The sequence below is a fragment of the Oenanthe melanoleuca genome, chromosome 2 (assembly GCF_029582105.1).
Source record: "Oenanthe melanoleuca isolate GR-GAL-2019-014 chromosome 2, OMel1.0, whole genome shotgun sequence".
NCBI classification, from domain to species: domain Eukaryota; kingdom Metazoa; phylum Chordata; class Aves; order Passeriformes; family Muscicapidae; genus Oenanthe; species Oenanthe melanoleuca.
In genome coordinates, this window is record NC_079335.1 from 96,457,918 (window position 1) to 96,482,738 (window position 24,821).

The 24,821-nt window shown below is 38.1% G+C and overlaps 1 long non-coding RNA gene across 1 annotated transcript in view; it reads left to right on the forward strand.

The window, feature by feature from the left end:
* The window catches only part of LOC130249133 (uncharacterized), a 237,307-nt gene that overhangs the window by 66,529 nt on the left and 145,957 nt on the right, over positions 1-24,821 (forward strand). The gene's annotated exons all lie outside the window — the stretch shown is intronic.

Consider the following 24,821-nt stretch of genomic DNA (forward strand, 5'->3'; position numbering starts at 1 on the left):
GAAAGCCCTTTTCTACATAAAATTAGTGCTAGAAAATCTACAGCGATGACAAAACCCCCTTAAATCAGACACTGAGTATGATATGATTCACCAGAAACTCTCCATGCCTCTGAATCAAGTTGCTTACTAAATGGTGGCTGCATCATGGGCAGAACAAGATGTGAGTAACCCATGCCACGCATTGTCAGAACTTTGGGGGCCCGTTGGAGATACCCACATTGAGCTGAATACATTTTGTTTTAAGGGGGTGTTGATTTAAATGTTGGATGATTCACTGCCTCCTGCTGTCTCCTGCAGTGTGGGCATAATAGTCGCACATTTGAATGCAATGCTTTTTAATTGCTTTCATTTAATGTCCATCCTCCTCATCTATGCCACAGCATGATGCCAGTTACCTTGTGAAATGTTCCAGCTACTTCATTCCACACTCACTCCTTATCAGGATCCAAAGTTGTACTCCAAACTTCCTAGGAGTCATAATTCTAGCCTTCAGCAGAGTTGTTATTCCTGCAAGGTATTATTACATATAGCCATGTGAATCCTCATGCCTGTCTTGCATTTGCTCTGTTCACATTAAAATAAGAATTAGCTGTCTCTAGTTGTTAAGTATGAGCAGAAATAGATAATGCTGGCAATGACATGTATTAATTTGTTTTTTAATTAGACATTCTGACATCTGGAAATGAAGTTTTGGTGAGTCTGATTATGATCAATAGCCTTTTTATGTGATCAGCTGGCCTATTAGTCCATGACAGCAATGGAATTATTATAAGCCTAAGTGTTAGCTCACAAACCTGAAGGATGATTTTAGTTTTAGTACAAAGTGAGTTCCCATTTTTTTACCCATTATGCAATTTCAAAGATTTCAAACTAGTAACCTGTTAAGCAGAAATCCCTTAATCTGCCGGGCCCTACAATGCTCTCAGCCAGTGATGAAAGAGTGGACTCCTTAACTAAAAATCTATCTGTTTATCCATCTTAAAATGGTTTTCTCATTTCTTACTGCCTCCAAATATTCTGCATTATAGACATTTTGAGATAAATTTCTGAGTGTTTCAGTATAGGTATTTAGTGTCTGTTCAGTTGTCTCCTCTTAAGTATTTTGCAAATGTCTCAGACAGAAGGGTGTATCTAAAATGGCACTAGATGGCTATACTTAAGCACCTGAATCTCATTCCATATTACTTTTTAGTCAACATTTCCCTCACTAAACACTTTATAAATCAGATAAATATAGGGGTTCTTAAGTGCATCTTCAAATGACTTTTGGAAGGTAATAAACTACCTCTGCTACTTGGATTCCATTTCCATTGGAGTGAAAGAGACCCTTTTTATAGCTTGCATGTCACTGGATCACACTTCTTTGACTATCCTGTATTTTCAGTGTTATCAGAATGAATTGGTGTGATTTGAACATATACCCTTCTGTCTGTGGAGATTGGCTTCTGCCTATCAGTTGCTAAATTCTGTTCAGTGTACGTCAGAGACCAAAACTTCAGCTGACACCCATGATGAAGAGTGTTCTGTGCATGTCCCTGGAAAGACAGGATTTTAATTTCTTACTGTCACTTGAGTAAAGTGTCGCTATTGCTAGGGGATTTCCATAAGAGTAACAAGCCTATCAAATACCATGCAATCACTTGCTAAATAGCACCTTCATGGCACTCATTTGGGGTTTTCTGCATATGTCTTGCTTTGAAGGCTCAGCAGCAGTGGTTAAATATATGCACTGCTTCTTAGCTGCAGGTGAACTAAACAATTTATGAGGAAAATAAGTGAGAGAAAGCACAAAGTAGGAAAGCCTAAAAAACTTGGAGTAAAATTAAGAATGTAACATCAGTGAACACTGACAGCAGACGCAGATCTGAAGAAAGGTCAATTCATTTTGTTTTTTTTAGCAAACAAGGCCAGCAATTTATGGATCCATTATGTTTAGAAAACCAGGGAACAAATAAGTAGGTGAAAGATAAGATATTGCACCTTCATTCCCGTTAAAGCAATTTTGTTCGTTTAAATATTAATCAATGCAATGTTGTCTTATACATGAACCCAAGCATGAATCCTATTAAAGCTCTGATGTCATAAACAAATGCTCAATGAATTGCAGCAAGTGAATGGTATTGTAACATGAAGTGGTTATGAGAGCTTGCAGAAACCTCCTTAGGGTCTTCTGTGTTGTCTTACAGTTATGCTGCTGCTAAAATTCTTTATTTAGGGGATAGAAACAGCTCATTAAATTAAATGCAGCTTCTGCAAGATGTGACAGAACATAATGAAGTTAATAGTGATTTGGATTAAGGAAATTTTGATACTGATATTTTTGCTCTGACTGTTGGCATATATTGAATGACTGGATAATTTCTTTGCAATGAATAATGGATAATTTTGTCTAGCATACTGTAACATTATGCAAATTCATCACGCACAGCAGCGGTACAAACTTTGCTCTTCCCTCTTCTTACATCTGGCCTGTGCTGAAATATGAAAGGCTGAATTCAGAGAAGAGGAGTAGAGTTGTGCAGGGTTGCTGGGGTTTGTAACAGCTTTGCTGTTAAGATCAGGTTTAAATACAGAAGTTGTATGACTTTTTGTCAGGTTTTCTGCATTCAGATCAGCGTGCATTGCAAGCTTTTCCTGCCTTTTGTTATTTAAGCAAAATTAAGCATCAGTTTACAAATGATCTTGTCTAGCATCAGTACACAAACTTGCTTCAGCTGGACTGCAAGCACAGTGTTAGTTAAAGCCTAAATATCTTCAAACACAGCCTGTGAATCTGGACATACCATTTACTTGCTACTCCTTGATTCATGTTGCTACAGAACTTACAAGAAGTATAATGCTTGCCAGTGGCATCACTACCAAAAAGTGTTTTTATATTGGTGAAAACACACAATAGCAGTGTGGAGGATTGTTGAATTATACAAAAATATTGGGAGTGGAGACGATATTGATTTATTTTTGTTGCCTGGGGAAAGATGATTTTGCACAATTTCAAATGAGCTATCCAGAAATGAATAGAAAGAATAAAAAGCTTATCCCCAAAAGCCTTCACATGAAAGCTGTAATTCGGAAGCTCTAAGGAATGTCAGTAGTGAGTATACTGTGAAAGTGCAAAATTTTCAAGCCTCTTCTCTCATATTCACAGTGTGGGAACTCAAGCTTAGTGGAAGCTATTCCCCACAGAAAGGAAGAAGAATGGATCCAGCCACTAACTGGGATAATTAGATCCTTTCCTACACTACTTCATGGACTTACACATTTGACTGACCAAATAAATGTTTCACCAAATATATAAAAATGGCTTTGTAAATTTGATGGTTAGATAAACCCTGCTGACTTTAAGCTAAAAGCAGGATGTGCATTTTCATATGTGGATTGCCACAAAGTTCTCTGAGGGTCTCACATGGAACAGCTGCTTTCTGGAGTGTGCAGCACCCTGCCACAGAAATCCAAGTATGCACTGGAAGTGCAGCATCTTCAAATACAGACAGAAAGGCATATTAAAAATTTCTGCTTCATATAATGCTGAGAATGCTGATGCTACAGCTCTGTTAACTGACTTGCAGGCTTAGCAGCTATGAGGAATATAGAAAAGAAATCATCTGGAGAGGACAGAAAATAAGAGAGAAGAAGATGGGAGCTGGGTAATTGTACTGTTTTCTGAAGGAAAGGATACTTGTGCTTGCACAGTGCAGGTAGATAGATCTGTCCTTGTGCTACCTCTGCTTTCTTCGAGGAGAGTCAGTTACTGCCAGGGATTTACTGGAGAGTCAGGGGCCAAGGTTCTGACTGCCAGGAGCTAAGTAGAAGGAAAAGGTTTGAGAATTGACCAGTAAACTTTGTTCTTGAAAGATTATATAAATGAGAACTGTTCCTTGAATTGCAAGCCCTCCAGCCTCTCTGTGAATTACATGTGTCTCCTCCTACACAGTGCAATGCTAAAAAGGCTTCTGGGGGAGAGGGAGGGGGAAGGGGGGGAAAGGCTGTCTCTTCAAGGTTTCCTCATACATCCCCCCAAGGGATTTATTGCTTTCAGATGCTGTTTCTCACTCTGTGTGTGTAATCCCACTCTTCAGCATAGCTCTGTCCTTTACTCGATAGGATTCATTTCTGTCAAGCCTTGTGTGCTACAGAGGGCCAAGACTTTTAGGAACCTTTTCTCTTGTGTTGAATCACAGCCTCTACATTAGTCTCAAAGGAGCATAGGAACTCTTTGGCTGTGGTCTTTTGGGACTGCAAACCATTTTCATACTGCTGTTACCATATCTCTTTCCTTCTGAGATGCCTATAAAGTCATTGCTGTAAGGAGGGTAATATGGTATAAAGAGCAGCATGAGGCACAGCAGATTATATTCTTCACATTTACTGAATGTTACTGCAGATGCATTAGCTTTCTGTACAATGTGTTTTACTTGCACCTCCTTTTTTTGCTTTGCTTTCCCTGAAGTGGCTGATTTATGTGTTTTTAAACACTTGGTGTAAACAAATGAGTACATTGAGACCTTTTGCATACTTTTCAAACCCCTCCCAAGTCCATCTGTCCTTTGCAGTTGTTCCAAGCCACAGAAAGGGGTGTGTGCTTGTGTGTGCATACGTAACTATATATATATAGCTTAATATTAATCAAACCTATACTTTTTCCATTAAATTGTACTGAAAAACTCTCTGTTTCAAATGCATCATGCTTTCAACACAGGATTGTTTTCTTACCTTTTCACTAAAAATTAAAAAAAGAAAAAGAAGGTATCATGCAAAGTTGCACAGTTTCTGAAGAAATCTGAAGTGGATGTCATGCAGGAAAGCACTGTTTTTTGAACTGAGTTATGAGAAGGAAAGGAAAGGAAAGGAAAGGAAAGGAAAGGAAAGGAAAGGAAAGGAAAGGAAAGGAAAGGAAAGGAAAGGAAAGGAAAGGAAAGGAAAGGAAAGGAAAGGAAAGGAAAGGAAAGGAAAGGAAAGGAAAGGAAAGGAAAGGAAAGGAAAGGAAAGGAAAGGAAAGGAAAGGAAAGGAAAGGAAAGGAAAGGAAAGGAAAGGAAAGGAAAGGAAAGGAAAGGAAAGGAAAGGAAAGGAAAGGAAAGGAAAGGAAAAAAGGACTGAAAATGGGCAGTACCTCCGTTTTCTTTAGCAGTAACTTGTGATGTCAAAATTTTTCTTAATGTCCTATTCTTCTCATCCTCCTCTTCCATATGTACCCCCCATCCTAGCAAAAGTACATAAAGGAAAGTTTTTAGTTATATATAAATCAGGAATTGAGCAAACTTCTCTTCATAGTCTGGCAGTTAGATGTGTTTAGAAAACAGAAGAATTTTCATTCAGATATTTCCTGGTCCCTTTGTGAAATCCATAGCATAAACCATAATATTATATAATATATTAGAATATAATATATTCTACCATATATATAATCCATAATATTGAAGAGCAAAGCCTCTCCAATATTTCAAATATTTAAATCACAGAGTTGCAACTGTGCTAAAATGTTTATTGAGAACACAGGTCATTTTCCCATTGAAATTTTACTGCTGATGAAAAGTATTGACACTTTTTTCATCAGACCTAATGCTGTTTCATTTAAAATTAAATGAACAGCATAACAATGACTATTTGATGTATTGTTAAACATTATTTGATAGGTTATCTCAGCTGATGAAGATTTTGAAGTTTCAGGGGTTTTGTGTGTTCCTGTGTGTATATGTATGTTTTTAGTATGTAGATTGTTAACCCCTGTTGAGGCCATGCTCTAATACAACTAGTGACCTGAGCATCATTTAAATTAATAACATTTTTTCATTGTTGTGGATGAGACAACATGCCTAAACAAATTCTTCCACCACTAAGCTACGCTCTTCTGAAGTTGGTGTTTAATGTCATTCTGTGAGTCTATGGTATTCCTATTTCTTTATCATCTAAGGAGTGCCATTTCACTACTTGTATATGAACTCGTGCAGTTTTCTGTGTGTTCGAAGATGTGATATGCAAGGGCTATTTGAGCCCCAGTTATGGAAAATAACTTAACTTAAGTTAGCTCCACTGAAGTATTCTAATGTATCTGTGGGAAGTTTCTTGATATTTCTTTATATCTGAATAGCATGCAATGAACTACAGTCAGTTTTTCCTCCAGATAAGTGATGGAAGTGCAAATAACAATTCTGGGAGTTGTTTTAATCAAGCAATTAAAATATCCACTGTTTTTGATTCTGTTATTATTGTGATTTTAATGGTTATTGTTTAAGTTTTCCTCCCATAATGCTATAATTGAATGAAGCTTGGAAATGCAGAGATAGATTTACAAGAATTATATAAATAACTAAAGAAGTGAGGAGAGAAAAGGGAAAGAGCACTTTAAACAATCCAAAGAGAAAAGGAATCCATATGCAATTTGATTTTTAAGGTGAGGTATTCATCTGTTCTTAATTTATCCACACTAATACAATCTTCCCTATCCAGCTCATCATCTCCTGATGAATAATGCATGGATAAATATTGCTACCTATGAATGCAAAAGTAGTTTATAATTCCCCTGAAAAGTTTTATTAATAGTACAGTGTTAACCACCTTGGTCTGAGTCATAACTAATCATTACTGTATATTTGTGAAACCCAAGGAAATGAAGACAAGAGGAGGCAGAAGATAGGAAAAAAATCCAACTCTGGGGTTAGTTGTATTAAAAGAATAAGTTCTTTTTAGCCTGAGCAGGAAGCTGGTGACTTGTTAATGTAGTCATTCTTTAAAATAGTCTTTCAGATGATTAGTTAGAAATATTCACTATGCTCAAGCTATTAAAAGAAACCACCTGAATTTTTGGAAGGAAGTCCAATGGAAATAAAGTTATAATATCCAGAAGCCTCTGTAATGGCATGCTAAATTTTCCGTTGAATGGTTTAAGCCCTCTTATTCCCTTCTCACTTTTAAAATATACTATTAAGGAGAGGTTGAGAGGAGACCATGTTTGACATCTTATCCATTATTGCTTCACAACTTATTAAAGAGAATTATATTGCTTAGTTTAATCTAATTAGTAATGTTAAGTTACATTATACATACACCACTAACCTTGTGCTTTACACTGTCTCCAAAAACCTCACATTGAAAAGTGGCACAGCAGATCACTAAAAGGACCAGAAGTTAAACCTGAATGTGCAAAATGTTACTCAAAGTTCCTCTGTTCCTTCATCAGTGTGCAGACTTTGTTGAAGATAAAAGTCCAAGAGAAGTCTGGCAACAAAAGAATTCTTCTCTGAGTATAGTTGAATGGATTGGACAGGAGAGAAATCCTGGTAAACAGCGAAAAGCACTAGTAAGTAAATATAAATTTAATGCTCTGAACTCCTCTGAACCCTGACAGTGGCAATTCATTCCCAAAGAATAGTTATTTGTCATTCCACCCACTTCTGTGCTATAGCTGACACTGAAAACATATTAGGAAAGTGTATGTAATGTTCAAGGCATCTTTAGACTCTTTCAGATCTGGAAAATCGAGACTGGTTGCTCAACCACCTTTTCTACCAAAACACCAGCTGGAGAGAAGCTCCTAATTGTTTGGAACTCAGTGTGCTAGTATGAGCTTGAACAGATGAAGACTAGATGGAGCCAAATTGCCCTTTCACACCACCTTTACACTGGTATAACATCACCAATTTAAACACCATTAAGTGACAGATGAGTAGGTCTGCATATCTGCATGTAGTGTACAGAGGAAAATGAAAACTTTTTCTCTAAAATTATCTTGGGAACTGTTGTGGGCAGAGGAGGGAAGAGGAAACACACAATATAAAGTGGTCAAAAAAACTAAATTCAACCAGTTCACAGGGGAAGAGAAAAGCAGTTCACAGGGGAACAGAATTCCCATGTTGAGAGCCCTCTGTGCACGGTGTGCGTTTCTTGCTTTCATACCTGCAGTATGCAACAAACACAGAAAAATGCTGTGAGTATTTGCAATCAGAGGTTTTTCATTCCTGTGCTGTGGAATGTCCAGGTTAAGCTGCATGAGCACTGGACTTGCATACTGTAAGTAATAACAGTGTGTTCAGGAAGCTGCAGAGGTTTTGGCAGCTACTTCAAAATTAGCACAGATACTTGGAGATTTACAGGATCATTTTGTTCTCTGTGAGAACAACATTTCACCCTGTTATCACTTGATGTAAATTGATTCTTGCAAGAATTTCCATTGAATCTATTTAAGGAAATAGGAATTTAGAAAATAAATCTTTCATGACTTGTAATGCTGCTGGTTTCACTTCTCCTTTAGCCCACTCTAGAATGTAATTGGCTGTATTTTATTACTTGACTATTTAGACTAATATACCTCTAGGCAAAATTTCAGGCAGAGAATATGTATGCCATCCCTGAGCCACTGATAATAACATTGTTAACATGACCTATCAGTTTTTATATTTTTTAGCAAGAAAAGCTAACACAGTCAGACTGCTTAATTAGAAGAACACAACTGTGAGTCTCTGAAGTGTAAATTAAATCTCATCTTGCTGTCTTTGTGTCTCCAAGTTAAGAGGGAGGGAACATTATCAAACCATTTCTTTACACTGCAGAGTAGCATTACTCTTTGGAAGATCTCCAGCAGATGCTGCAATAGACCCTTTAGGGGCATACAGTTCATGCTTCTTTCTTCTTAGTGGCATGGAGTCAGAAGAGGGGACCATGAACAAAGTTTTGTTATCCTCCATTAAAGAGCCTTCAAGATCTCCAAGTGGAGATCTCTCTACTCTAAGACACCCCAGAATGAAAGACCTAGTTGAATGAAATTGTCTGTTAATAATAGAATCATAGAATATCCTGAGTTGGAAGTATCATCAAAGTACAACTTCTGGCCCTGCACAGGACATCCCAAGAGTCACACCATGTGCCTGAGAGTATTGTCTAAACACTTTCTGAACTCTGTCAGGCTTGGTGCTGTGATTGCTTCCCAGGGGAGCCTGTTCCACTGCCCAAACACTCTCCAGGTGAAAAATCTTTTCCTAATATCCAACATAAACCTCCCTTGACAGAGTTTTGTAATGTTCCCTTAGTGTCCTATCACTGAGCGCCATAGAGTAGAAATCAGTGTCTTGCCCTCATGAGTTAGTTGAAGACTGCAATGAGGTCTCCCCTCAGTCTCTTCTCAAGGCTGAACAGACCAAGTGACCCCAGACTCCCCTCATATGGCTTCCACTTTCAGTGGCCTTTCACATCTTCATAGCCCTCCTAACACTCTCTAACAGCTCAATATCCTTCTTATGTTGTGGCACCCTAAACTGCCCCCAGCACTCGAGCTGAGACTGCCCCAGTGCCGAGCAGAGCAGGACAATCCCCTCCCTTGCCCAGCTGGTGATGCTGTGCCTGATGTACCCTGAACATGGTTGGCCCTCCTGGCTGCCAGGGCACTGCTGACTCACATTCAACTTTCCATCAACCAGGATCCCCAGGTCCCTTTCTGTGGTGCTGCTCTCCTGCGTCTTGTTCCCCAGACTGTCTTTATATGCAGGGTTGCTCTATCCCAGGTGCAGAATATGGCATTTGTCTTTGTTCATATGGTTGGTGGTTGCCCAGCCCTCTAATTTGTCCAGGTCTTTTTGAAGAGCATCAGTACCTTTGAGAAACTCAATGATTTCTCCCAGTTTGCTATAATTGGCAGGCTTACTATATCTTTGAGTCCTACATTCAAGTCACTTAGGAAGATGTTGATCACAGTGCCAAGGATGGAACCCCGCAGAACCCCACTAGTAACAGGTCTCCAGTCTGATGTCACCCAATTCACTGTAACCCTTTGTGCCTGACCCATGAGCCAGTCACTCACCCATCCCATGATGTATTTATCCAGCTGTGGGCTGGAAATTTTGTCCAGAAGGATCCTATGAGAGACAGTATGGGAAAGCTTTACTGAAATCCAAAAAGATTACATCAACTGGCTTCCCTTGATCAGGTAGATGGGTTACCTTGTCATAAAAGGAAAATTAAGAGCCATGCTGGGTGTGACCAATGACTGCATTGTCCTTTAGATATTTTCACTTCCAGGAGAATCTTCTCCATAATTTTACTGATCACTGCAGGGACACCAACAGGCCTTATAGTTTCTAGGGTCATCCTTCTTGCTCTTCTTGAAAACTGGAACAAGTCCCTATCCAATCAGCTGGAACATAGAAGAATAGGTAAAATGCAATCTCTATTTTAGTATACCATCTGAGCACTATAATCCTGCTGGCATTATACAATATACTTGTTGAGTTACATAGAAACTGTCTAGGTAGTGGATTGAATACACTATTCAGGACATAGGAGTTTGACATATGGAGAACTTACAGCCCCCATGTATGCCAAGAAAAAATGTTGTTATTATACATAGAACTACAAGGAAATTTACATTATCAAAGAGGCAATAGCATGTCGTGTATTTCAGTTCATAAAATTGACATTTTTAATAAAAGGTGTTAGTTTAATTTAGAGCATAAGCAGAAAATATAGGAAAATATTTTCCAATTCATTAGGCCACAGGCTTATAGCATGGATATAAATTCTTCTGATGAGTCCTGTCGCCACATTGTAATTCCAACACTGCCATTTTCTGATATTAAGCAGACCTATGCCACCCTTTGCTTTGCTGATGTAGCTTCAAATATTTCATGTGAGTTTCCCAGGGCTGGCTGTGATGCTGCATCATAGTGGGAGCCATCTCACAGGATGCACATGGGAAATGGAAGGGGTGTTTTGCCCTGAGTTTAAGTTATGAGCCATGAATCAGGAAAACAAGCTATTTTCAGTTTGCCCTCTCTTCCAAGTAATCATCTTGATGCCCACTCACACAAGCATATTTGTTCTGCATTTGCAGCACTCTAAAAAGAGCAGGGTTTTGAGGATCTGAATATAAGTTGTGTGCTGCCTCAATGTAAGGAAGAGAAAAGAAGAAAGACACAAGTAAGCTCTGCAGCTTCTGTGTATTTGGGAGGGAGGAGTTCTATCATGTGCAGCATGTTGGAGGGGTTTCCCTAGTTTATTGTGCCAACTGGCAAATCTCTTACTAAAACTTCTGTCAGTTTTAAGTATTACTACCAGAAATCAGTTGGCAGTTGTAATCCTTTTGTTTAGATAATTGCAGTTCACTGTAGAACAAAAGATTTACGTCATCTGCAAAAGTATCCCAGTTTGTAGAAAGTGCATGGAATTTTTTGTTATTGTTGATATTTTCCTTTCAACCATTCATATTTATAAAGGAGTAAAATCTCTTGGCACAACTTGCCTGATTATTGTATTTATGATGGACATTTGGAAACAAATATTGCTAAGCTATAGCATTGTTTATTTTGGTAGGTGAAGCTTGTCAGGTTGTCTCATCAGATGTGAACTGGTCAGAGGCAAAAGCACATCCCTTCTGCATTTCCCCTCTTTTTATGAAACAATGCATCATGAATTGTAGAACACTTCATTTAGCATAAATTATGCAAAAACCAGCTCAGTTAAGGAAAATGGAGCCCACATTGCTTAACAACAAAGATAAAAAAGTACCTTTTGGGTTTTTTTAGATCTGGCTAATTGCATGGTGAATGACATATTTGTCAGACTTATATGTACAATGTTTGTATGCTGGTGTTTGGGAAAATACCTTTGCTTGCCTGAGACCCACTTGGAGTGCAGCATCCAAGTCTAAAAGCAAAAGAAATCATCAAGCAAAAGAAAGGTGTGGACCTTTTAGAGAGAATCCAGAGGCCATGAAGATGGTCCAAGGGACCTCTCCTGCAAAGACAGGCTGAGAGAGCTGGGGTTGTTCAGCGTGGACAAGAGAAAGCACTGGGGAGGCCTTACTGGGGTATTTTCAATATTTAAAGGGGGCTTTTAAGAAAATTTTTACCAAGGCCTGTTGTGACAGGAAAATAGGCAATGGTTTTAAACCAAAGGAGGGCTGTATATAAGGAAGAATTCATTTTTTTTTATTGTGAGATTGGTGAGAAACCAGAAGAGGTTGCCCAGAGAAGTTGTGGATGACCCATCCTTGGAAGTGTTCAAGGCCAGGCTGGATGGGGCTTTGAGCAACCTGGTCGAGGAAAGGCACCCCTGCCCATGAACAGGGACTCTGGAACTTGATGATTTTTAATGTCCCATCCAACCCAAACTATTATAATAATTCAGACAATTTTGTCTTTCTATGATTTTATGCAAATCAGATTTTTGTTCAATTTATATCTGCAAGATATAGGTTCTAAAGGGAAAACAATGTGATCCAACACTGGGCACAGTTGTCCTCCTTTCTGCAGCCCAACTTCCTTGCCCTCAATGTGATTCTAGTAATTATTAGAGAAATAGTCTTAATTTGATATTAAGAGAGGAACTTTAATTGACGGGAAACAAGAAATCAAGATGCAACAGTGAAAGTTTCCTGGAGAGTGAATTTGGAATTAAACTTCCAGAGATTTATACTTCATCTACAAAAAGTAGTACCATACACACAGATTTTTCAGTTACTGTGTTTTAGCAACTAGAATATAAGAAGATTTTGCAAAAATTAGACAATTGAAGTATACATTTCGTGTAATTCTCTCCTATGGTTAGGAAGTGAAAGAAAGTGTATGTGTGAAAGTATTGTTTCTCACTATCTTTTAATGAGAAAAACCCTTGGATTTGGTTGCTGAACAAAATTTTCAGCTTCAATATTGCTAAGTACAATGCTTATACTTTTTTCTAAAGTGTTAAAAGTAAATATTACACTTGAGGTAGATTTTTTTTCCTAAAGGTTTCTCAGAAGAGCTTTTTAATTTTCTCCATGATTTCAGTGCCATGGTAACAGAGACATAAGGATAACATGTCTGTGTATCCAGTATTTACAGTGTTATGTTAAATAATATAATTATAATCCTCTTAAGTAATTCTTGCATAAATCTAAATAGCATTGTACACATAGATTCTCCAGAAAGAATTGAAAATAATATAATAATGTAAGTAGGCTTACGTTAGCTAGCCCACAATAGAATAGCCACTGAATTTTACAATACTCAGCCTAATATGAGTATTATTTACATTCTTTTGTTGAAGAAATAATTCACTATGCCTCCTGGTTAGCAGGATTCTTATGTGGAAGCCAAATGTTTGTCATAGATTCTCACTAAAATCAGTGGAAGTATGCAAATTCTTAAAGCTCTGTACTCTAAAATATTTTCCTATTTCAGATTTATATTCCTTAAAGCAGTGGAAGTCTTTTCACTGATACTAGCAATAACTGGGTAGGAAAACAAAGTGCAGTAATAACCATATTTTTACCATAAGTGGTAAGTAGGAAACCCTATACTTGTCTTATGTACCTATATTTTCCTGTTCTATTCCATATTTTTTCCATATTTTTTTTGCAAACATGTTGGTGTAGCTGTGCTAATTTTTTTTTTTTTTTTTTTTTTGTGGGAACAATTTCAAGGAAGGAGATCTTTAATTGTTCCCTCTTAAAGCAGTTTAAAGCAGTAATAGGTACTTCCATCTTGAAGCAAGGAATGTCTGTTTTTTGTTGGTTATATTTTTCTATCCCCCGGATAACATAAAACCTCAAATATGCATAGGCATTATGTATAGTGATTAAGGTTTACATAATAGAAAGCATGAGTTATATATTCAGTTTTGCCACAAAATAGAAGTCCTTTTTTACAAAGGAATGTCTGCATTTCCCCTATGTCAGTCTGGTTGAAGAGCACATGATTTTCTGTAATTTATGTGTTTTGGTGTGGTTTGGTTTTTTTTTTTTTGTTTTTTTTTTTTGTTTTTTTTGTTTTGTTTTGTTTTGTTTTTGGTTTTTTTTTTTAGGTTTTTTTTTTTGGTTTTTTGTTGTTTTTTTATTTCTTCTCTCTGGGATAGTTTTAAGGGAAGCTTTTCTGTATTCTAGCTTTAAATACTTTCTGGAAAAAACTAATAGGGTGCAAGAAGGAAGTTTGTCTTATTCAGCAGCCAAAAACAAACATAATTGGAAGTTTGTGGAAGGCTTCTTACTGGTATGGATCTTGATCCAGGCAAGTAGGTGGAATGGGGCAGGTGGTCCAGCTAATTGTGTTAGTGTTTATCATGTCTTGCATGAAGATTTTACATCAAGACTCAGGATGAATGGATCATTAGGAGTTTGGCAAGAGTGTTTCGTGGGAAGAGTAGCCTAGGAGGAATACCTCTGTAATAAGCATAGCATAAAATATAAAGATAAGCAGAAGAGTGAGCTTACAATGGCAAAACACACTGTATCAGCTTAAACTTCTGAACTCACAGTTTGGAGAAATTAGAGTAGTTGTTATCTGAGATCTGCTTGGGTCACTGAAATATTTTACTACAGTCTATGTGCAGATGGAATTGTCATTGCTTTTCATCTAATTGACAATAGAAGGGAAATTTTGGGCCACTGTCAGGACATGTAGTTTGCTGGATTGTGTTTACTGAGGTGATTTCCCAATATGTGATGTGAAGTGGTTGGTCATTTCAAATACCTTTAACCTCTCACTTTCACTACTAATTAAGAGGTGATTCAGTCATTTTAAAAACTTAATCTTCAAAAGACTTTGAATATTTCGTAGTAAATTCCCAGCTCTGATTTTATCTCTTTAGTCAAGCAGTATAGAGGGACCCAATCCAGATGTCTGTTAGAAATCTTCTGCAGAATATTACAGATGTTTTTGGAATCCCTAGCTTAGCAAGATCTGGTAGAACTTAACTACAATCTCCATCCCTCTCCTAGGTGTCCATGCATGCACCTCCTGTAAGCCTCTAAAACACATCTGCTTGTGCCATACTTTGGCAGCACATATTCATTCCATAATTCCTGCTACCAGTGTATTGTTTATTCATCCTTCTCCTGGTTGGTCAATGGCTGATTTATGCAATGTATGTCCATGATTCTAAAGAAGAGGATTGCTTAGTTCAGACTTATTTTCCCCAAGAAGAATGTTCCAATAAATTCTCGAAAAGAGCTTCAGTAGCAAGTCTTTCCTTTATCAGAAATGCTCACATTGTGCTGCCATGAATATTGTTTTTTTAAAAATCTTTTTAGTTACCTATTACTTATGGTGAGCATTCATATACTGTTGTTGTACACAACAGAGTTTTTAGTGCATGCTATCTTTCTCGATATTTGTAAAAACCTGCTTCTCAAGTAGTTCCTCATTCAGTTTTGAGATTAGACGGGGAGAACAGAAAGTATCATACAGCTGGGCTGAATATCATATCCACTGGGCTGCTGGTTATTCCATATATTTAGGAAGTACATTGTCTGTGTAATCTCTAAATCTCTACTCTTTCTTGGTCTTTCATCTTTTTGCAGCCACCAACTCGCCTCTCCTAGTTTTGGTTCTGATTAATCATTTCTATAATTTCTCTTGAAGATGTAAATTTGGACTTTTTTTCCCTTTTTTCATTTTTTTCCCCAGCTTTTTTACTTTTGACATACACCCTTTATTTATAGCCATCTATTCATTTCATATGATTTTAATGAAACCCATCTTTCACAGCTACACAGGAATATACAGCATTTATGACATTTTGACTTAATGAGATCACGAACAGTAATAGAGGTAGTAGAATTATCAATGCCCCAATGTAAACAACTGGAAATAGGAGGAAAAATGTGCAACAAACTGAACAACTGAATGCACTCCCCATCCCCTGTCCCTGACCTGAGCTTAAGGAGAGGCAGAGCTAATTCAAAACTGCAGTTGAACAAATAATCTGTGGAAGATAAAAGCAGTCCTTTGAAGTTATAAAATACAACTTATGCTCTCTTGTTTTCCTTTCTGGCTGTCTTGGAGGCAGTTCTCTCAGTTCCTTGGAAATGGCTAATCTGCGTGTTTTGGTGTATGAATTTCTGGCAACTATGTTTTGCATAGTTATTTAAATGGAGAAAAAGGTTATCTGAGTAACAGACTGTAATAAAATTATCCAGTGATAGCAAATACTAGGCCCAAGCTGAGAGGAAGAATTGAGCTTAGAAAGCAGTTTTACACTGTCATTAACATGTAGTCTAGAAAACACTGACTAGGCTCTGCTGCTCATATTCAGAGCAGGAGAAGCAATGAAGCATCATGTTATCTGGTGTAAAAATACTATAGTCCAATTTAGTTTTGAGTGGTATGATCCTACTGAGAACAGAATCAATTTGAGACCAAAAATTGTTTCCCAAGCCCACCTCAAAATGTTAAAGCTGCTTTTGCCCTCACAAGGGTATGGGATTAATGTCCTGTCAGCACTTTGAAAATGTAAAGTGCTAAGTATATATTATTATAACCCTTTCCATTTATTACTTTTATTGATGGTCTCGTGGTTTCCATGACGCTGTGTTGATTTGCACGGGATTTTCCTGCAGTGTGCATTTCATCTCATGAAGAGTAAAAAAACAAATAGTTCTTTTTAGGCCTTGTGCCTTGTTGGACAATATCCAGTTACTGGGGGACTTGTTTATGACCCACTATCTCTGCTGTGAAAGCCTTACTGCAATACATTATGCAGCTGTTTGTTTTCAACTTTGTTTTCTCAACTGTATAAGCCTCTGCTGCTACTGAGACCCATGTGCTGCTCCTAACTGACTCCTAAGGGGTTCCTGAGTGAAAAGCAGACTTACCACCCACTGAACTCCTGTATTTTTTAGTAGTAGGTGTCTTTTTCTCATAGCTGTTCTGTGTTCTGTGTTCGAGGAGTGGGACTGAAGCCAGGCTTGTCAATCACTGGCAATCAGGGAATATCTTGCTTGTTGAAGTTCAGTCTAGTTTTTTCTGCTTCTTCTGGCATTGGCATTGCAGCCAGACCTACTAATAGCCAAGCTTTTCTGAGGAAAATTCCAAACTTTATTTCAAAAATTTTAGATTTACACTTTGGCTCTGCAACATGTCTGTCTAACTCCCGGCCAAGTCCCCAGGCGGCATTTACTTTTGGAGCAGTTTGCCTCCTCAGCTCTGCTTTCCTGCAGACTTCAGGGATCAAGTTAGGCCAAGAAAAGCCAAAAGCATATGAACCATGTGTGCCTTTTGCTTCTTCTTCTGTTGAGAGTCTCAGCATGGAGGTTGGCCCTGATCTGTCAATAGTGTTCCCTCAGCTGACAGTCTCAACCAGGTGGGTTTTCCTTGGCCCTCATCTCCCCTCAAATCATAAAGAGCTCTGGAAGCCACAGCTGCAGGTCAGCCAGCCCCTCTCCTGCAAAAGGTCTTGTGACAGGGGAAAAGTGCAGCAGGTTGTGCCCAAATGCATGGATGAATTGCCACACCATGCAGATACCAAAGCTATCCAAATCTGTGTTCTTGTGAGACCTGTGACATCTTTCAGGGCCTGTATCAACTGCGGTACCTTTAATTATATCTCTCCACATCTGTTTCTCCAGGGGTCCAGGGTGCCTGGGGGAGGAAAAAGCCAGAAGGTGTTGCAAAGGTCCTCGGACCTGCTCCTTCTTGTAACTTTTCATGTCCCTTGCTGAATCATTTCACAGACTGACATCTCCAGGAGAAACACAGGCACACCTTACTTCTGTGAAATACAGGAGGCTTTGTATCACATCGAACAGTGGGGAAGGGACCTCAGAGGGTCATCTAGTCCATGCTCCTGCTCAAATCCAACCTAGGCCCATTAGTTAATAATCAGCAATGTGGAGCATGCAATATGGTTTCTTTGCCTAAAATCTATCCTGGATATTTTTCTAGAGCATTTTTTAGCTTAGTTTTCCTCTCTTGTTCAATTTAGTGAGAAAATAAAATGCAGAGAGAAAAGAGGATGAAGAATCTAATGATGCAATCACCAATGTTTTGTTTAGCACTTTTGTGGACTAGAGCAGGAATGATCAATTTGAAATAATAAAACCTCATATCTGATGGTTCCTCTTGACAGACAGCACTCCAATTCTGTCAAAGCAATTCCTTCTCTTAGTGAGGGAAATCCCAACTGTCCATGCTGGAGAAAAGAGTAAGATGTTCTAGCTTTTTAGGATATTGATTAAAAAAAGCAAACAGCCAAAGGCTTGATCTTCATCCAACACATTTTAGAAGTCTGTAGTACCTTGTTCTCTATGGAGAAGAACAGCAGGGTTTTCCTACTGCACCTAAAAGATGAAATTAATGTATTTTATGCCTGGTATCTGCTGTATGTTCTTTTCAAGGTGTTACCTGCAGACTGCTATGACCTCATGCTCACAGTATTGGTCCAAAAATGCTGCCATATCTCCTTAGAATAGTTCATATCCCTCCTGCTGTGTCTACTCCATATGTCTGTGGTGTGGAGAAGGACAAAAGTCCAGACATGAGCAAAAAAGAAAATGGGCAAAAAGGAGCCTTTTTGGCAGACTGTTTTAGCTATCAAAAAGGAGTGGAAAGTCGTAAGGCAATGATTGCTCAGGACACAATTTATTAAGATCTTTGGGCACTGCCCCTTCCACAGACATCAACTGTCCCATCGTGGTGCTCAAAGTGTCTGGCATTGGTCCTACCCAAGCCAGACAATAACAATCAGCTTTATCTCCAAGAGAAGCTGTCCTGCTTCTGGTGGACAATATGTCCTATCTCTGTGTCCATTGTCTGCTGAGAGAAAAGAAAAACACTAAGACATATATAGAAGAATTGCATGCAGCGGTACCTTTCTTGCACGGCTTTGTGGGCTGGCAACTGACCTCTTTGGCTGTCAGAATAATCAACAAGAAACATCATGCAACCTGTCTGTGTCTTGTGACCTCACAGGTGAGTTGATAAATGATATAAAGTTCAGAAAGTTCCTTGGTCTATGTGTTCATAGTCCCATATTTTCCATTGTTCCTCAAGGTGATGCTGAAATAACAAAGAAATTGAGAGGTGATGCTGTTTATGCCATGCTATCTCTGGGGTTATGACTGTCATGTCAGACAAGCAAAACAGATCTTTAATCTTAGAAGTGCCAAAGAAGAGAAAAGGACCCATATTGCCTCTGGGACCAGGTAGACTCAAAATAGTGAGTAAATGAAGTAATATTGCCCTGTAGATCACAATTAAAAAAAAAAAAAAAAAAAAAAAAAAAAAAAAAGAAATAGAAGATGTTGTGGAGTTTAAGGTTTTTGTTTCAATTTATTTTATGTATACTTTTAAGGCCATTGTTTAATTAATATAGTCTAACCAGTGAGATGAATTCTTCACAAACACAAATGTCTAAACAGAAGGCTTAAATCTCTTTCAAAAAAATGAAATTATCTACAACTTGGAACACTAAAGATGATATCCTGAAATGTCAAAAAGACAACATTTAACCTTCTTTTCTACCTAGAGTAAACCTTACAGCGGTTAACTATATTTCTTGTGCCATAAGACCACTTTCTCTAACAGAACTCTGCCATGTACTGTTAATTCTGACACCTAATCTTCAGAACTGTAATGGTATTCACTCTTAAACTACAGAAGGAATCTTTCTTGATCTTACTGAAATATTCAACTACAGTGTTTTATAGTATTATGATGTTTGGGATCCATGGTACTAGAACCATATCCCCTACCTGTGCTAAGCAGTCAGCTGGCCATTCACACATTAAATGCTTCTAACACCACAAGGTAGTCAAAGCCATCTCCTTTTTTTCTTACAGTTCATTTCTTGCCCTCAATTTTTTTCTTTTTTCTTTTTTTTTTTTTTTTTCCTGAGAAATATTCATAAATCTGCATTGCTTGAATAGCTGTACATAAAAACTCTTTTCCACCTCTTTTCCAGATGTTTAGATGTGTGTCTGAATCCAGTTGTTACAAACTGTACATCCTAATGTGAAGGAGAATAAGGGTATTTATCCATGCACATTTAAGTATTTTGTTCTTGTGAAAAATAAGATTCTAAAGTCTAAATTTTCACTGGAAAGAAGTGTAATCCTGAATAGAAATGAACATTGATGTCCAAGAATTGAAGTTTTTCATGGAGCAGAAGAAGTCCTTCATGCTTTTTCCTCTTGATGGTGTATTATATTTAACGAGATTGGTGGTCTGGGAAAATATATCATTTAGCCCAGCTGTGCAGATTACATCAATTAGAGAGTCAGGGGATCCTCTGGTGTTCATGCCTTGAGCAGTCAAATTTTGTGCCTATGCATCTAGCAGGTTGAAAAAACACCCCTTGGAATGGACTTTTATGTTGTGTTACCTGATTACAATACACTTGCTGACCAAAGATTAATTGTCCTGAATTCTTGTTTTTCAGAAAGACTGAGACCACATTTATGTTACCTAAAAATCACTCAGAAAAAATCACTATAACTATGTACACCGTTTGAGTTTATTTCTGAAAAATCTATTTCTGCTAAATGTTAATAAAAGTATTGAGTCTGAAGAAGTTTGGCCACACAATTGACTTTTAATTAAACAGAAATCTTTCAACAGGCCAAATATCTGTGTATTTTCAAGTTAGTGCAGTAGCTGAGGAGTAACTGTAGGTTTCTGTCTTACCACTTGTGTATACCATAAAACAAAGTAATAAATGAAAATCTGACTTTATAGCTATGTAAAAGCATTGGATACAGAGAATGAAACTATGATAAATGCAGGAGAGATTAAAAAATATTTCTGTGCAATGCAACTTACTTGGCTGTTTCTTTTTCAAGGAAGTCCAAGCAGAGCAGCAAAACTGTCAAATCTGGATTATAAAATAAATAGCATTAAAGGGAGAAGTTAACACTTGCCATTATTTCTGCATTCACTATATTTTTCCAGTCTCTGGAGAATGATCAAATCTCCATCCAAATAGTAGAATATTTAAAACAAAATAGTTTCAATATATATGCCTGTATATGCCAAGATAGGTCAAGTACTTTATGAAAAGGATGTAGAAGTTCACTATATTTTCCCTTTTACTTTACACATTGGAACAAGCTCAAGTTATAGTATCATAGAAATGGAAAAGACCTATTAAGTGATGCATTTCCTTGCCTTGAAAGTGTACTCCCAATATACAGAACTTTCCATCTCAGGCTAATAGGCACCAACCCCGTCATTTGAGGACTCTATTCCACAGCACAATAAAATCAGTGTTGGAAATTTTCCCTATATCTCAGCCTAAAAATAGATTTGTTCTCTTGTACTGACTTACTCACACCTGTAAGCCACCCTTTTCTGTGCTTCCTTCTTAAGAGTTCAACTATCAAACTCTTGTAAATTGTCATGATATATACTCCAAACTCTGTGAAGTCAAACAAGTGCAAAAGCAAAATGAAAATCTGGTTTTTAAGCTGAAATTATGGACAAAGTGTTTGCATTTACTGCAGGTGAAATATCTGCCTCCTCTTTCACAAAATTTCACAGTTGTATCAGTTCAAAGCTCTTTGGATCAATTCTTACCTTTCTCAATGTCTTCCTGAACATTTAGATGACTCAGAGATAAGACAGGCAATATCCCTGGTACTGTTCTACACTTGAATTTATTTCAATAGTATTCCAAATTTTACTTTAGAAACTGCTCAAGTTTCTTTCATAGAAGTCTGCTACCTCATTTAACATGGGCTCCACTTTCTCTTAAGAAGCAAAAGCCCTAGTGAGCATGTTTTGTGCTGAGCTAGAACAGGTTTCTCCATAACTTCACATAGTAAATGTAGTTTCACGGGCTTTATAACTTGTCTGCTAACTTGTGCCTTCAATCACTGCATTATTATTTCTTTTCATACTTCCATTTGATTTATCTGAGTGTTTCCCTTAATCTTTTCATGGTAGGTAATGTGGACTGTATACAAATGGTTAAAAAAGATATTTGAAAGGTGCTAAGAAGATAACAGGCAAACATTAACTCTTCTTGTTGGAGAAGGGCTGTGTAGTTAAGGAGAAAAGGAAAAAAAAGCCACCACTAGTTTGCATGGGAATTTGTGGGTTGGCTGCCCATTGTTAAATTAAGTTCATCTATTAATTTCCAAGAGTATTCCTTTTCACCACACTACTTACTCTACTTTTTGCTGTGGATACAAGCCAGGTTGGGGATTTACAGCCTTCTATGGCTACTCTTGCCAACACATAGATCTTGAGAATGTGTGTATAAAGAATCTTTAAATCAAAATTTGTTTGCTGTAGGTATTCAGTGATCCCTCTCTTTCCTTTCTTTCTCTCTGCCTCTCCACCACCTTAATTTGTCTGTGGACTTGGCTTCTTTGTTCTTTCATGACTAATATTACCATCTGTGACATTACATATCAAGATAGCAATGCAACATATTAAGCACAGGAAAACCCGGAATGTTTGAGCTCATCCAAGCATTTGTTGCTTAAAGCTCCAGCATTACTTGCAGCCACCTGAAGCATCCCAAAGTTTCTAAAAACACATTGCAATAAAACAGCAGGTTTCCGTGTTGTTATTGAAATTGAAATATAAGACCTTATTGGAGCTGCCTTCTTGCAAACAATCTCGGCAACTTACTTGGTTTTATTTCTCACTAAAGGCTCATAAAAAGAGCTTTCTTTTTTATGGCTTTAGCCTAACTACCACCTAGAGCAGCTCACTTTGGGAACTCCCCAACTCACTTTTGTCAAGATCTCCCGTTCTACAATGGAAGCACCTTTCCCCAGTCAGACCTATGGCCACAGCTGATGTGAACTATGCCCTCATGCAGCAGGGGCCCAGCAACCAGGCAGGACCATAAACAAGTGCTTATCTCTGCCACCTTCAGCCCTTCCAAGGAGGAGGGGGCAGCAGCTGTGAAGAGAAATGTATCAAGTAAAAGAATCTTGAAATGGGCACGTCTCAAGATACAAGATCAAAATCAGAATGGAGGTCTCCTCCTCCTCCTGCTTCTTATATAGTTCTAGACAGATCCACATTTTATTTACCTAATAGGGATTGCAGCAACCACCAAGATCTGATATTCTGAAAGACAGACCTTTCCCTCCCATTGCTGATTTTTCAGACAATGAGTTGCTTCACTGTTTATCTCAAAACCTGTACTTATCTGCAGACATCAACTTGTCCAGTTTTTCTCTGCATTAATAATTTTACATTTCAAGTTCTAGTGCCTTCATGTGGAATTCAATATTGAATAACCCTATGTTTCAGACTGTATCTTATTTGCTTTATATCATACTACATTTTAAAGGAATTATAGCAATAGCACATAATAATAAAATAGTGAATTATAAAGGTCTGTGTAAGGTTAGGGAAGTTTCTTCGTGTTCACATTGGAGTCTGTTATCTCCTTTCTAATTTATCCAGATTGCCACTAGTTCAAGTGAGGTGGGAGCAAGCTTCCTGTCCTTATCTGCCCCACCCATAGCACCCACAGCTCCTAAGAGCTGAGGAGTTTATGAATCTACTCATATTGCCATATACAAAATATGTGTGGGTATGTATAACATACTTTTATGCTATTTTTAACTCTCCTGTATCTGGACATTTACAAGTCTTTCTTGTCTAAGATGTCAAATAATCTAGTAGTTTCCTGCTGAAAACAAACAAACAAATACAATTATTCTTTCTGTGTAAGTCATGGAAATGAGAGCAATATTACACAAGAGAGATACAAAAAAGACTAGGGTAATGTCAAAAGATGGATTTTTTAAATTTGATTTGGTATGATAGACTTAGAAAAATATGTAATGTTTGTATTATTCAGAGGAAGGAAAAGGTGAGCTGGAGAAAGGAGGAAATGGAAGGGCAAAAAAAGGGTAATGACACCTGAGAAAGAGGAAAAGTGTGCTTCATCAGAAATCCCTTCATCTTTTGCCCTTGGCCTGCAATCAGCCTCGAAGGGGCAAAATATTTGCTAGTGGTGATGTCACTAGCCTGTGTTTTGTAGTGATACTGGGTCATTTATGACCACTGTGTTGACATGTTAAGTGGTATGTGATTTATCACTACTGTAGGGTAAATGATCTTCCTCTGAACAAGAATTTAAGGATAACCAATGTGCATATTAGATAAATGTGTGCAGACTCACATGCATGCTCAAGAGTACACAAGTAAGACTATAGATGAAAATCAGTCTGCATAAAAATCAACAAAAGTGCAGGTGTTGCCCCAAGTGTGGATACATTTTTAGTCCATAGAACACATGTATTGAAATATGTATATAACTTACTGTAATTCTCTGCACTACAGTGAGAGATACAGTGTGATACATAAAGTGTATTCAATATTCATTCATTTACGTTGTTCAGATCTTGCCTATTTCTGTAGCTGATGCTTTAAACATTAAGTTTAATGGAAATACTGATGGTGTAGGTTTACATGACTGAATTAGACATGTGTTTAACTTCTGCTGTCCACCCCAAAACATCTTGGGGCACAGGCCATAGTTAAAGTTGATAGTGGCTTCTGTTTGTGAGCTGTCTTTCTGGCTTGGGTCCATGGGATCCCATCAGCTGAGATCTTACCCAAGGACGTGGGTCTGGGCACTTTCCTCAGTGGGGCATAGAAAAATCGTCAGCAATGAGTGACATTGCTCACCATCCCTCCCTGCTGTCCCCTCCCTGTGGCTCCAAAACAGGGCTGATGAAGCACAGGAGGCTTTCCCCTTGCTGTGATCGCTCCTAGCCCCAGGCGCCCGTGGGGCAGCAGCAGCCCCTGCGGAGATGGGGCTGGGGAAGGCAGGTGTTGTTCCCACGACCAGAGCCCAGCTCCCAGGGGGCAAAAGTGGGGGTCAGGAAGTTAGCAAAGGTCAGCCAAGTCCCGCTGGCTCTTCTTAATCCTCTTTTCCACCCACAGCTCCTTGAAACTCCCCTGATTTCTCCCAGAGCGGTGTCTGGGGGAGTTGCTCTACTGCTGCAGGATTCAATTTATTTTTCTCGCTTCCAAACTATGCTTCTGCAGAGTCTCAAGTCAGTTTTGTTTCAGCTGGTGTCGAGCAACACACAGGAGAGATGCGGCTCTATTACATTGGTTTGTTTTTCTTTTCCTTCCCTTTTTTTAACTTTTTTTTTTTTTTTTCTATT